The sequence below is a fragment of the Stegostoma tigrinum genome, chromosome 9 (genome assembly GCF_030684315.1).
Source record: "Stegostoma tigrinum isolate sSteTig4 chromosome 9, sSteTig4.hap1, whole genome shotgun sequence".
NCBI classification, from domain to species: domain Eukaryota; kingdom Metazoa; phylum Chordata; class Chondrichthyes; order Orectolobiformes; family Stegostomatidae; genus Stegostoma; species Stegostoma tigrinum.
This window is the reverse complement of record NC_081362.1, coordinates 27,743,030-27,758,199: the sequence shown is the minus strand read 5'-3', so window position 1 is coordinate 27,758,199 and position 15,170 is coordinate 27,743,030. Positions and strand designations below refer to the sequence as shown.

Genomic DNA, 15,170 nt, shown 5'->3' with positions numbered 1-15,170 from the left:
ATTTCATGCTGTACAGTTCTATGACTATATGACATACAAGACACCATTTAACAACCAAGGAATAAAATTTATATAAGACCAGACCACAGAGGGTTAATATTCAATTCAGTAGTAAACTCACATTCAAACAAAAAAGATTAATGACCCCAATGTAGTATAAAAACAAGTTTCTCTCTTTTCTCTCCCCGCTATCCTCCTCACCCCCACTCATCTTACCCTCCTTTTCCTCTCGTCCCCTCCCCCCCCTCCTCCCTTCCTCCTCCCCCTTCCTCCCTCTTCCAGCCCCTCCTCTTCCTCCCCCCGCTTGCCCGCTCCTCCTTCTCACCCTCACCCACAACCCCCACTCTCTGCTTCCTTCCAATCTTGGTTTCTAACTTGTGTGCTTAGGAACCTCTTGATCTGGACACTGCTGTCTTTGGAATTCTTTTTTAAGCAAGGAACTTTTGTGTTTTAGTTGAATCTTTTATCTTGCTGACAGTTAGTAAGTACTTTAAAGCTCTGTTGCACAATGTATGATGAAATACCTAGATTAGTTGAACAGTGTAACTTTCATTGGCCATCTGTTAGTGGTAAAAATGCTTTGTGTTCTGCTTACAAAACACTGAAAACAATTTGCCAGTTTGAAATGTAAATACTTCTTATTCTTTATTTTGTTTCTCATCTATTTTTATAAATTGTCATCTTCGCTTAAAGACACCTGAACTTTGATGCATGTGTGCTCCCAAGTTCCTCAATCTGATTCTAGTCCTCTGATCTTTAAGCTCCGTGCATGCATAACCCATGCTTTTCGAACTTGCTCTGGCTTTTCTGATCTTCAAACCTTACCATACTTTGGATCTCCAACCCAACTCTGAAATTTAGATTGGCCCATGAAGTGTGTACTGCCAAATCTACTCTTGTCTCACTTTCAAGCACTTGGCCCATTGCCTTAAATGTTATGATATTTCAAATGCTCATCCAAGTGCTTTTTAAAGGTTGTAAGGTTACCTGTCTGCATTACTGTCCCAGGCAATGCATTTCAGACCCTTCAGAGGTCCTTGTCACCCTGCTATTATTCTAAATAATAGATAATAAATTGTACAATTGTAAAACAAATTACTGTTGCCAGTACACATTTTTAAAATTACTAGGTGAGACTCAGCAGTTACTCCTTACCCTTCAGTTAGCATAGGTTCAGTCTGTAATTTTGGAGAAAAGACAGCGCAACAGCAATACTCTGTATGAGTTCCGAATGAACTTAATGGTCATTCTCACTCTGCCTGTTCCTGCCGGCATGACCCCCATCTCCCCTCATCAAAGTTCAAGAGATGGTGAGTTGAAAAGATATGGCAGACAACTGCTTTATCCACCCACAGAAAGGCTTTTTGGATTACGTAGAGTACTTCTGCGTATTATTCTTGTCCTTTAATACTGTTCACTGTTCCAGGGCTGTACAGGAATCTGAAGCTAACTAATGGCTTATTTTCTGTCCTGGAAAGTTGTAACCTTCAGACTTCTTTTTCTTCAACAGTAAATGTAAGGAGCTCATGGATTTCTTAGTTACTAAGTTAAAGCAACATAACCAGTGCCTCTGCTACATTTCTCCCTTCCCCTGTCCAGATTTCAAATATGACCCTCTGCTCTGGCCATGAACTTCTTACCTTTCTCAAATTTCGCATCTCTCTTCTTTCCCTCTCTGATCTCATTGTCTACCTCTACTCCCCTGATTCTATTCCCATTAAACTGCTCTCCACCCAACTTCTCCTCCTTGTCACCATGTTAACCAATATTTTTAATAGTTCTTGCTTCAGGATTTCTTCCCCGCTCCTTTAAAGTCTGTTACCACCCCACAACCCCAACGCCCAAAATGAACCCTTGACCCCACCATGGCTAATCCACCTCACCGTTCACATCTCTGGGACAATTAAGCAAGGCCAATCCACCTAAACTGCACATCTTTGGATTGTGGGAGGAAACCCACTCAGACATGAGGATTATGTGAAAACTCTCCAGTCACCTGAAGCTGGAATCAAACCTGGGTCCCTGGCGCCATGAGGCAGCAGTGTTAACCACTGAGCCACTGTTCCAACCACAAAAAATAAACCCTGTACAGTGGCATAGTGGTTAGCACTGCTGTCCCACAGTACTGGGGGCCTGGATTTGATTCCAGCCTTTAGTGACTGTCTGTGTGGAGCTTGCATGTTCTCTGCATGTCTCATGGGTTTCCTCCAGGTGCTCTGGTTTAATTTCGGTCTAAAGCTGTGCTGGTGAGGTGGGTTAGCCGTGGTAAACGTAGGGTTTTGGGGATAGTGTGAGTGAGTGGGTCTGAAGGGCTTTCTTCAGAGGGTCAGTGCAGACTTGATGGGCTGAATAGCCTCTTTCTGTACTGTAGGGATTCTATGGTTCTGTGATCCTATGTCCTTGCAAACTTACAGATTCTCCAAATTCCAATGTCTTTTCAAGGAGCTTGAAAATGTTGTTGTCCTCAAATCCATGTCCATCCTATCTAATATTCTATGTTTGAAATCCTCTATCTTTCCCTAACCATCAATGTGCTGGTATCCCACATTTAAAGCGTGTTCTAATAGTGCATTTTTCTTTTAGTGCAGTTTGTAAATAGTGGAATAAGGTTGAATAGTGCTGACCTCATTTTAATTTCAGCATAGCTGCTGTATATGCAGCAAGAGCCTTGTATATCTATCCATGCCCAATTTCTTTCTTAAACAGATGTACAGATTATTTCTTAAATGATGTAAGGCTGAAAAATGTAGATGTTCAAAGGGCCCTAGGTATGCTTCTCAAAGTCACTGAAAGCTAACATACAGATCCAGAAAGCCTGTTGGAATGTTAGTTTTTATTGCAAGAAGATTATTGCCAATGAGGGAATGCAACAAAGGTTCACCAGACTTGTTCCCAGGATGGCAGGATTGCTGTATGAGAAGAGATTGAACAAACTAGATCTGTTTACTCTAGAGTTTGAAAAATGAGAAGTGATCTCATTGAAACTTACAAAAGAATAAATGTTTTTACTGAGAGATTTGTGAACCTTTGTAATTCTCTAACCACAGAGAGCTATTAAAACTCGCTGCTTGAGTTTGTATAAGGTAGGGATTCAATAAATTTCTGATTACAATGGCATACAAAGGTTTGGAAATTGGTAGGCAAAATGCACTGAAGCGTTCAATCAGCCGTTGAATCGTAGGGCAGACTGGATGGGCTGAATGGCTTACTGTTGTTCCTGTGCTTTGCAATATGCTGTTTTATCCTTAAGGAATGTTTGTAGTTTATATCTAAAGAAGTACCTGAGACCTGTCCCATTACTCGTGCTAAGATGTGGCTTAAAGCCCTACTTATAACTGGAACTTACAGGGATATTAGCTATCGAGACAGGTAGAATGTTGACTTGTCCGGCTAAAATTATTTTTCCAAGTGCTTCACCACCTGTCTTTTTTCTTCCAAGTGCCCCATTCTTTTCTTCTTTGAAATTGCACTCCCAACATGCCCATCTTCACAGTAAATCTGCTTAATAACCCACAAAAGCAATTCGATGTTTTGTAGTTTTTGTCGGTCAAATAACAATATTATAACAAATAAACTAAAGATTGAGATACACAGTAATTTTCAATGATCCTTTACCTTATTTTTCTACTTGTGGCAATTTTGAGAAGATTAATTTTTAATTCCTGACAACTTTAATTCCTTGACAACTGATATGGAAAACAGTAAACATGTAGAGGTTAAAATATGGAGAGACATGTTTAAACAAAGTATAAAGTGACTACACACTATAGCAAGGTGGAAAGCTGGATTAATTTACATTTTTATGGACAGGCTCTCAGACCCTGCAGAAGTCAGGCAGCAGAAGGAAGGGCTAATGAAGGAACAAATCACTTCCTGGGTTAAACTGGGAAAAGAAACGTAGGGTTTGGTTGTCAGCTTGCACATCAGAATACAAAGCAGAAAGAAGAAAACCACAACATTCAGAATCTGCAGATCACCTGACTCGTAATTTGCAGGGAAATCAGTGCCTGAAAGAAAACAACAAAGAAGGAAACGAATTAAAGAACAGAAACAAGCAGAAAAATTCAAGTGATTAAACAAAAGCAGTCAAGAAGGAGACAAAGAGTTTAGGTAAGTCTGGGTTGAGAAGGGACACAGGGAAGAACAAATATTACCAAATATGAAAGGAATAGGTTATGAGAAATGATGAAAGAAAATTGAACTTTATATCCTGTGAAGAAAGTGGTAATTTGAGGGGGAAGGGCCCAGTTGAAATATTTAAACATTAAAATTAAATGAAGGAACAGCCAGCAGACAGCATTTGACACTAGAATAAAGCATGTTTTTATAAAAGAATTTTCTCATGATAAATGGTTTCAAAATTGCTTTTCACAAATAATGCATTTTGAATGAGCTGCCATATGAAGTAGCCTAGTTAAAAGTGCCAAAGTGTTTTTTAAAAAATCAATTTCAGATGCTTTGTTGGGAGTGTTCAGAGAGCTTCAATATTATGAGTGTTTTTGATTCATTAATTGGATTGAGTAGATGAGTTAATTGAGGTGACCATAATATGATATGGTTAAGGACACAGTAGAAAAATGGCAAATAAATTATTATGAAAACAAAAGCCGCTAGATTTTAGAAAATGAATGAACTGAAGCAAGTGAAATGAGAAAGTAACACAAGTACAATTGATCAGCAATAGGATTTTAAGACCTGGACGTGCATAGCAAAGAGGAGTATGATGAGAATGAAAAGCATTATCTTAAAGAAATGAAATAAATGTGTCAGGTTTTTAAAAAATAGTTTAGATTAGATTAGATTCCCTACAGTGTGGAAACAGGCTCTTCGGCCCAACAAGTCCACACCGTCCCTTGAAGCATCCCACCCTGACCCATTCCCCAATAACCTACACACCCCTGAACACTACAGGCAATTTAACATGGCCGATCCACCTAGCCTGCACATCTTTGGACTGTGGGAGGAAACCGGAGCACCCGGAGGAAACCCACGCAGACACGAAGAGAATGTGCAAACTCCACACAGACAGTCGCCCAAGGTTGGAATCGAACCCGGGTCCCTGGCGCTGTGAGGCTGCAGTGCTAACCAATGAGCCACCGTGTCGCCCCGTTAAATGTGGAAAGTCCAGGAGTGGAGCAAGCGGTAGAGGAGAATGGTTGTGTGATCATCAGAAATTGGTAATTGTAATTGACTACAAAAAATACTTTGCTTCACTGTTTATGAAAAAAATCTTAGGAAGAGTTGATTCATGAATTGGTTAAAAGAGAGATGAAATACATCACGGATTCCAGATTCCAGATCTATCACACAAATTTTGACAAAACATTCCAGGAAGATCTATTGGCCTTAGAGAGCGTGTAGCATAGAATTATTAGAATGATACTTGGTCTCGCAGGATTAAGCTATAAGTGTACTGCCTGAATTTTAGAAGGTTTATAGGGTTATTTGATTGACGTTTTGAATATATTATGGGGAACAGAGAAGAGGAGCTTACATGAAGCAATTTCCATTAATGAAAGACCAGTTGTCATTGTCTAAAGAAAGTGAGCCAGGCCACTTGGGAATGAAATTTGGAAGCACTTTTAAACATAAAGGACGGTAGAGATTTCAAATCTAGGTAACTGTTAAAAATGTATTAATAGTTTTTTTTGTTCTCCAGAGTGGCATGGTGGCTCAGTGGTTAGCATTGCTGCCTCAGCTTCAGGGTTTGGAGGTTACACTTCAAAAGGTTGTGTTTTCAAATAAACCTGTTGGACTATAACTTAGTGTCATGTGATTTCTGACCTTGTTCACAGTGACAAGGACGGAGATTTGATTCCAGCCTTGGGCAACTGTCTGTGTGGAATTTGCATGTTCTTCTCGTGTCCACATGGGCTTCCTCTGGGTATTCTGGCTTCCTCCCACAGTCCAAAGATGTGCAGGTTGGGTGAATTGACCATGTTGAATTGCCCCATACTGTCCAGGGATGTGCAGGCTAGGTGGATTAACCATGGGAAATACGGGGATTGGGTAAGGGAATGAGTTTGGGTAGGATGCTGTTTGGAGGGTTGGTGTGGACTCAATGGGCCAAAGGGCCTGCTTCCATGCTGGTGCAATTCTGTAATTTCGCACTTCTGTTAGGATCCTTGGGAATATCCTGTGAGGTCCCATCTCTTTGACTTACATAATTTCAAACAATTTCCTTGTACTGTATAGTAACTTAATTCACTCAACTAATTTAGAATGAATCTTCTTTTGAATATCCCTTTCTTCTGTGGCAGCAGCATCGGAGGCGGGTTTGGGTTCCTGGCAGCCTCTGCATTGTCGAGCTGGTGCTAGCACCAACTCATGGCTGCTGCTGCGTTAGGGTTCCTGATAATGACTGCTTCCAGTGCAGCTTCAAGGAGGTGGCAGTGGAGACGTGTTTGGGCCCCATACAAGACCCCATGCATCAGCAGCAGCTACATTGATGAGGTGGGCCTGAAGGAGACTCATGGAGGCGGCAGAGTCAAATTTTGGCTGGTGTGGTACCTGCGGCAGCAATGACATCCGCATTGGTGAGGTCCATCAAGGACTCATAATGGCAAGGGTGTCCATGGAGGCGAAATGGTGCAGAAGAGTGGCAACTTTCATTTCAGCTGCACAGTGAAGGCGACTTATGCCTGGCCACTAAGTCCACGGCGCGTAATAGAGCACTTAACATGAAGGACTATAAGTTTGGACACTTTATTTCTTCATGTTTTGCCTTTTATATTCTGTTTTTGGCTTATTTTTCTGTTTTAAGATGGCGCCAGAGCGTGGCGACACTATTCAACACTTTTCACTGTATTTTATAACGAAATACATATGACAATAAATAAATCAGATTGATATACTACAAATTTTGTATGCTGCAGCATGATTTTCAACTCTTGCAATCTCTTCTGTATGTAAAAGTCAACATTTTGTTAGCTTTTTAGTTATTTTCTGTATCTATACATTCAAAGACCTGTGTATCTGGACCACCAAGACTTTTCTTTCATCTACTGTTTCTAGTATATCATCGTTTAGAAAGTACTGTGTTCTATATTTTTAGGTTTTAAGTGGATGACCTCACATTTGGCAATATCAAAATTTATTTCCTGTAGTTTAGTCTCTTATTCTCTTATCCTTCAAAAAGGATAGGTAATTTTCTGCTGTAGACCTTATAACCTGATATGTTTAGTTCTCAGTCCTGACCGTCCTGCAGCCATGTCCCTATAAAGGCTACTAGATCATAGTTTTCAAGTTGAATATGTGCCTGCAACTCGTTTATTTTGTCCCTTACACGCTGTGTATTTGTATAAGGAATTCTAATTTTGGCTCTACTCTCTAAACAGTTCTTAAGTACCCTTTTATTATTCCTCCCTCCTGTCTTACTCAAAACACTTTTTAGAGTCCCACCTTGTTCATTAAACTAGCTTAATGACCCTGGCCATACTAGTTTTAACCACCCCAAACCATATTAGCAAACTTCCCTGCAAAGATATTGAAGCCCCGCTAGTTTAGGTGCTGTCATGGTTTTCGTATAGGTCCCATCTTGATGGGATCCCAATGATCCAGATATCTGAATCCCTCCCCTCTATAACAGCTGTTTAGCCACATATTCAGCTCTACCATCTTCCTATGTGTGGCCTCACTAGTGCGTGGCACAGGGAGTAATCCTAGGAATTACACCCTTGAGGTGCTGCTTTTTAACTTTTCCCCTAACTCTCTAAATTCCTTTTACAGGATCTTGACACCCATCCTGCCTGTGTTGTTAGCCACGACCTCTGTCTGTTCACCTTCCCGCTTCAGAATGTCCTGCTCAGAGCCATCCTGGACCCTGGCACTGGGGAGGCAACACTCTATCCTTGAGTCTCAGTTGCAGCCACAGAACAACCTATCTGCATCCCTGACTATAGAATCCTCAACTACAAATACTTGTCTGCACTTTTGACCCTCTGCTCGGCATGAGGCAGCTTTGGTGTCACTGTTCGGGCTACTGCTGTTTCTAGCCCCAGATTGGCCAGCCAGCACTCCTCACCCTGCCAATCCCCCACTCCCCCAAGAAAAAGTTGAGATCCCAGCAGAGATCTTTGCGAGATGTCATATCCTTCCAATTAGTGCTTACCCATTATTTCTACTCTTGCACCTAAAAGTCCTGAATAGGTTCAGACACTCTGTTTTATGATTCTGATCAGATTTAAAAATTTACCCATTATCTTTTGATGACTTATGCGCTGAAGATTTCTGAATGAGGACCACCTGTGACATATCTGTTCAAGAACTCTGTAATCCTCCAGCACAGAAGTACATTGCTGAGATGTGTATTCAATGCATTGTGTACTGTATTGTAAAGTTTAAATATTCAGACACTTTAAAAACTACATTAAAAGTTAGAATGATAAGTAATGGTTAAGTTTGGGAAGTGATTGAGTTAGGGAAAGGAATCATTGGGTCAAGTGAATTAGGGGCTATGGTGCCAGGTGGGTGAGAGGTTAAAGTATTATGTGAGTGGGTGTTGATGGCATGCCAAGTATGTGAGAGGGTTAACAGAACAGATTAGTTGGGGTTGTGTGTCAGGTTCAGTGATGTAGGTTGATTGAGTCCTGAAGAGGAAGGTCAGTTCAGGCCTTGGGGAGATAGGGTTAGAGGGCTGTCTAGGTTTGCAGCAGGGGTGGAGCTACTTACTCTCACTAAAGAAAGAAAAATGAGAGGGAATAGATTTAAAGTCATGTGAAAATGAAGGAAGGGTTATGTGAGGAAAAAAGTTTTCACAATTGGTACCATCACCTTTAACCAGTTGCAAACGTGTGCCATACACAAGAGACTGATGCCATATTCCAAAGCATTATACCAGAAAAGTTTGGCCCAGCTCAAACAATTTTTGACATGCTAATCGTAGCCCTGAAACACTCGATTCTAACTCACCCTAACACCACACTTGCTTCAGACACTGTCCCTTTCATAGGAATTGTCAAAATGTCTTCTATACTGCTGGACCTTTAAATCTCAGAATACAGCATGCCGACTGCTGCAAAAACGATGGTGATTTTCTTCACTCCTCATTCAGCAGCAAAGCCATTTCCACTTCGAACCAATGTCATGCTAGTAATATAACTCCATAACAAAGTCCTGACCTGATTCTCAATATTATAGAAAAGTTAGTCCTGAGCACAGTACGCCTTAATGTACTGGACACCATATTTATTCAAAACCCAGAGCCTAAATGCTCTGTACCTAAATGTTTTGTGTCCATTCTGATAGATATCCGTTTAGTAAGTAATTTAGGGCTGGTTAGCTCAGTTGGCTGGACAGATGCTTTACACTGTAGCATGATACCAATGTAGGTCCAGCAAAGTTTCAATTCATGCACCTGCTGATATTACCATGAAGGAGATAACACCGTGTGGAGCCGGAGGAACACAGCAGGCCAGGCAGCATCAGAGGAGCCGGAAATTTTCTGAAGTATCCCAACCCAAAATGTCAGCTTTCCTACTCCTCTGATGCTCCTAGCCTGCTGTGTTCTTCTAGCTCCACACTGTGTTATCTCTGACTCCACCATTGGCAGTTCTTACTGTCTCTTACCATGAATGACTTTCTTTCTCAACCTCTCTTCTTGCCTGAGCCCTGGAGACCACCTGGTTAAAAAACCAGTAGCCACCACTCCCAGGTGGGAATGCAGCCACATCGTCCAGTAAGACTATGGTAGCTTTACTTATATCTTTTAATCTAAGCCTTGAAACTCTGAGGGTCAGGTTTCTCCAATCCGTGTTTGGTTCCAACTCAAATTAGTATGGTAACAGAGCTAGTTAGTAGATATATGGTTCCTTTGTTTTTAAGCAATCTATGAAATATAAGTAGAATGTGACTGCAGCAAGTGTTGTCCAGGGCTTTGGCACCACGCAGTGGTCCTGGAACTTGATATAATTGAATATCCTAAATTTCATATCAGAGTGGTGAGTTTGCAGTCTGACAGTATAGAAATGGACTTTTGTTCTGAGGTGCAATGTACTGATCACTTTGCCCTCGGAAGCTGCAATCTTTTCGGTTATCACTTTTTGACAGTGGGTGTGTAGGTTCTATTACTGGGAATTGATTTGACTCAATCCTTTGTTGAGCTCTTGAAATTTGTGTATCTTGTTCGCCAGATTTCTATGCTTAACAACAAAGAAGAGAATGCAAGCCCTGGCCCAGGTAGCAATGGAAGGTTCTATTCAATGTGATCGCTTCTGTTTTGTGATTGGCTCTTGATCATGCTTGTATCTGTATTCTGTGATTTTAAAATCCACTAATAACCAATCTCTTACCAAACTTTAGCCACCTTTCCTCATGTTTTATATTTTTCAATTTTTGACTGACTGTCCTCCTGAAAAGTACTTTGGGGTTTTCTTCTATATCAAAGATATTACAGAAGGTTGTTCTTGGATCTGTGTTTGTGTTTTTGTGTAGTTCGGGTGCAATAAGTGTTAATTAAAAACTAAATATTCTAATTTATCGACAATAGACAGGTAATGAGGGGGGTGTTTTTGCTTTCAAGATTGGAGTCTATCTAAAATGAAGCTGAGAAAATAAAATAAGTCTCATAATTTTAATATAGTCTCTGAAGTTTATACAATATACATCAGTTTTTACTGTCTGTAATGAATAGTGTCATTTTCTGTCTTTTTGACGTACATGCCAAGTGTTTTTTCCATAATACAGCTTTTGAACTTCGTATTCTTTATCTTTCTTTTAAGAAAATATAAAATAAATTACAGTCCCTATCACCAAGTACAACAAGTCTCCTGCAAAGCAACTAGATACATCAGACAAAATTTTACGTGACCAACTAATTAGATATATAAAAATGCCCAAAAACTAGTGTAGAGATGCAAAGCATTTGAGGAGAGTGTTCCAGACTTTAGGGCAGTTCTTCCCAAATTTTTTCCTCACTGTGTAATCGCATTTCAGGCTTGAAAATTGTGACAGCCCTTTGGTGAGATTCTGTAGGGTGGAAGGGTGCTTGTGGAGAAAGATCTGAGAAAGCAGATCAGGTTTCCAACCTTCAACAGTGTGAGTAAAAACCGAAAGAACTGTGGATGCTGTAAGTCAGGAACAAAAACAGAAGTTGCTGGAAAACTTAGCAGATCTGGCAGCATCTGTGAAGGAAATAACAGTTCACATTTCGGGTCCGGTGACTGTCGTCAGAACTGATGGTGACTGGGAAAACGTCAGCTTATTTTCAGAACAAAGGGGAAGGGGGATGGAGCAGGGAGTAAACAATAGGATAGAGCCTAAAGAGAGAGATCAGTTGCACAGATAAAAGGTTGATAATGATCAGGCTGCGAGGGTGAATAGCTATTAGTGGGGACCATTGGTGACTAATAACAGGTAGTGTGTAATGGCAGGCTATGTGGTAACAAGGCCTCGTGTGCAGGCTAGGGGGCTGGGACATGGGAGAGATTAGGCCCTGAAACTATTGAACTTGATATTGAATCTGGGGGCCTGCAGTGGCCCCAAGCGGAAAATGAGGTGTTGTTTCTCCAGCTTGTGTTGAGCTTTGCAAGAATACAGCAGCAAACCCAAGATGGACATGTTGGTCAGGGAACAGGATGATGCGTTAAAGTAGCAGGCAATGGGTAATTCAGGGTCTTTTTTGTGAGTGGAACGTAGATGTTCTGTGAAGCGATCACCTAATCCATGTTTCATTTCCCCAATGTAGAGGAGACCATGTTGTGAGTAGCGAATGCAGTAGACTAGATTCTGGGAAGTGCAGGTAAAGTGTTGCTTCACCTGGAAGGTATGTTTGGGCCCTTGGATTCTGGGGAGGGAGGAGGTAAATGGGTAGATGTTGCACCTTTGCTGGTTAGATAGACCTGTGGGAGGGTGTTGGGGTTGAAGGAATTTTGAAACAGGGTGACCCAGAACGATCCCTGCGGAAGGCATACAAGGGAGAGGAGGGGAATATATGTTTGGTGGTAACAGCTTGCTGGAGGTGGTGGAAATAGCGCCTGATGATCACCTGAATGTAGATGCTGGTGGAATGATAGGTAAGCACAAGGGGAACCCCGTTGCTGTTGCAGGTGGCAAGTTTGGAGGTGTGGAAATGTGTCGGACCCGGTTGAGGGCCCTGTCGATCACGTAGCTGGGGAATCCTCAATTTAGGAAGAAGGTGACTATTTCAGAGACTTCCTTGCCAAAGTTGGCTTCAACAGAACATATACAACGGAGGAACTGAGAGAAGGGATGGAGTCTTGATAGGAAATGGGGTGTGAGGATGCAGAGTCCAGTATCTTCCGGGCATGCCCACCCTGAAGAAGTTCTGCTCCTCCCTCTGACAGGATTTCTGTTGCAATCTTTCTTCTTGCCCACCGATATTGATTTCACTGTCAGTTTTGGTGTTTGACCGAGTATTTGCTAAAATTTGTTTCCACAACCGTATCCCGTTACTCAGTGGCTATCTCCAGCTCAGACTTGCCACAGGTGGATTCCAAAAGAAGTTTCATCCCTCATGTTTTGAACCCTCCCAAGATCACAGATACCTCTGTGATATTCAGTGTGCCACGGACAGCTGCTCTGGCTGCATCCTGAGATCTACAGTCAGTGCTATGCGGCATCACATGCACACTCTCGACTTTTCTTTTCAACAGCATCACAACACACTGGTTCAGGGTTGCACCACCCTGTAGTTCCACTTCATCCTCTGGCTCATTTGTCGTGCTAACAAGAAACATTTTCTTTTCCTTTTCAGGCATCAAGGCCCACAAGATGCATCAAAGATACCCATGGCCCTCTGGAACCTCCCTCTCCTCCTCTTCTCTCTGACTACACCCCTCCCCCAATCCCCTACCTCCTGTCAGGTATCACCATCCCTCCTAACCTTCAGCTGTCCAATGCTGAACATGCTATACTCGCAAAGTCCTCAGCTTTATTCCTCTGCGTCCCCATCTTAATGAATTTCGGGCATGACGTGACGCCAAACTCCCCTTCTGCCATCTTTGCCACCGTGCTCATTTCTTTAGACAAGAGTCTTCTTGCTGTCCTGCAGACCCATTCACCCAGTACCAACCTCTCCCTCCGCCTGGACCCCTCCCTCCAGCCTTTTACCTGCACTCAATTTGTTCATTCAGAACTGTCGACATGATATTAGTCACCTCAATTTTACTGCCTGTCTTTCAAAATCCAACCTATCTCCCTCTGAACTGACTGCACTCTGTACACTCGGATCTAAGCCTGAATTTGTTATTAAGCCTGCCGATAAGGGTGGTGCTGATGTAATCTGGCGTACTGACCTCTACCATGCAGAGGTTGAGCGCCAACTCTCAGATACCTCCTCCCTCTTTCTCTGGACCATGATCCCACCATGAAACATCAGGCGATTGTATCTGCTATGGTAACTGATCTCGCTTCATCCAGTGGTCACCCTGTCTCTGCTTCCAAGCTGATAGTCCCGCAGCCCTACACAGCTCGCTTCTACCTTCTCCCAAAAATCCACAAACAGGACCGTCCAGGCAGGCCCATTGTTTCAGCCTGCTCCTGCCCCACAGAATTCACCGCTTCCTACCTTGACTCTGATTTCTAGAACAAAGAACAAAGAAAATTACATTACAGGAACAGGCCAAATCCAGATCCTCTATCTAAACCTGTCACCTATTTTCCAAGGATCTGTATCCTTCTGTTGCCTGCCTCTACCACTTCTGCTGCCAACACATTCCAGGCACCCACCACCCTCTGCATAAAGAACTTTCCATGCATATCTCCCTTAAATTTTCCCCCCTCACCTTTGAAATCGTGACTCCTGGTAATTGAGACTCTCACTCTGGGGGGAGAAAGCTTCTTGCGATCCACCCTGTCTGTACCTGTCATGATTTTGTCGACCTCAATCCATTCCCCCCTCCACCTCTGTCTTTCTGACATTAAATAACCTAATCTACTCAACCTCTCTTCATACCTAGCAGCCTCCATACCAGGCAACATCCTGGTGAACCTCCTCTGCACCGTCTCCAAAGCATCCACATCCTTTTGGTAATGCGCTGACCAGAACTGTACACAGTATTCCAGATGTGGTCGAACTAAAGTCCTTTACAACTGTAACATGACCTGCCAACTCTTGTACTCAATACCCCGTCTGATGAATGAAAGCCTGCCTTATGCCACCTTGACCGCTCCATCGACCTGCGTTGCCATCTTCAGGGTACAATGGACCTAAACACCCAGATCTCTCTCTGCATCAGTTTTCCCCAGGACTTTTCCATTTACGACATAGGATCTTCCAAAATGCATCACCTCGCATTTGTCTGGATTGAACTCCATCTGCCATTTCTCCACCCAACTCTCCAATCTATCTGTATTCTGCTGCTTTCTCCGACAGTCCCCTTCACTGTCTGCTACTCCACCAATTTAGTGTTGTCTGCAAACTTGCTAATCAGACTATCTATACATTCCTCCAGATCATTTATGTATATCACAAACAACAGTGGTCCCAACACGAACCCCTGTGGAACACCACTGCTCACAGTTCTCCATTTTGAGATAATCCCTTCCACTACAACCCTGTCTGCTATTTCTCTATCCATCTAGCTAGTACACCCTGGTCCCCATGCGACTTTACTTTCTCCATCAGCGTACCATGAGGAACCTTATCAAACACTTTACCGAAGTCCATGTTTATGACATCCACAGCCATTTATCAACTTTGTCACTTGCTCAAAGAATTCTCCCAAGTTGGGAAGACATGACCTTCCCTGCACAAAACCAAGCTGCCTGTCACTAATAAGCCCATTTTCTTCCAGATATAAATAGATCCTATCCCTCAGTATCTTTTCCAGCAGCTTCCCCACCATTGATGTCAGTCTCACCGGTCTATAATGACCTGGATTATCCTTGCTACCCTCCTTAAACAATGGGACAACATTAGCAATTCTCTAGTCCTCCGGGACCTCACCTGTGCTCAAGGATGCTGCAAAGATGCCTGTCAAGGCCCCAGCTATTTTCTCTCTCGCTTCCGTCAGTAACCTGGGATAGATTCTATCCAGACCTGGGGACTTGTCCACCCTAAAGCCTTTTAGGATGTCTAACACTTCTTCCCCCCCCCCAACCCCGCCCCCGCCTTATGTCGACTCGACCTAGAGTAATCAAACATCTGTCCCTAACCTCAGCATCCGTCATGCCCCTCTCCTCAGTGAATACCAACGCAAAGTGATCATTAA

General features: G+C 42.5%; 1 protein-coding gene across 7 annotated transcripts in view; it reads left to right on the top strand.

Annotated features, from left to right (window-relative positions):
• Nucleotides 1–15,170, top strand: part of LOC125455082 (zinc finger protein 664-like) — an 82,674-nt gene that overhangs the window by 58,939 nt on the left and 8,565 nt on the right. Inside the window, exon 1 of one of the 7 annotated variants that reach the window (XM_048536627.2) lies at nucleotides 390–481. The exons of 5 other annotated variants lie outside the window; for them this stretch is intronic. The gene's annotated coding sequence lies outside the window, so the exon portion shown is untranslated. Of the gene's footprint in view, nucleotides 1–389; nucleotides 482–3,892; nucleotides 4,111–15,170 lie in introns of those variants that run through there. One more of the 7 variants, XM_048536626.2, reaches the window with a different exon arrangement.